Below are 321 nucleotides of genomic sequence, written 5' to 3' on the forward strand. Positions count from 1 at the left end.
CTCCACCATGACCCTCTCATCCCGCTAATTATCATTTTACACACTCACGCTCTTTTCCTCGTATCCTCTCCCTTCTCCACAAACTTTATATATTTTCGCCCTTCCTCTCTGCGTCACAACTTTTTTTTAATGACGATTAATGCAAGAGAAATGTGATTAAATATACTCGTCCTTCAACCAGTTCCATTTGACGACAAACGATCAAATGTTTACCGAGGAATAGAGGCACGTGTTGAAACTGCACTGAGCAATTTTGTCAACATGCAAAGTCATCAGTTTTCTTTGTTCAACTAACACCTCGTTCTTGCGTTCTTCCTGCTC

This window comes from Penaeus monodon, chromosome 20 (genome assembly GCF_015228065.2).
Source record: "Penaeus monodon isolate SGIC_2016 chromosome 20, NSTDA_Pmon_1, whole genome shotgun sequence".
NCBI lineage: Eukaryota > Metazoa > Arthropoda > Malacostraca > Decapoda > Penaeidae > Penaeus > Penaeus monodon.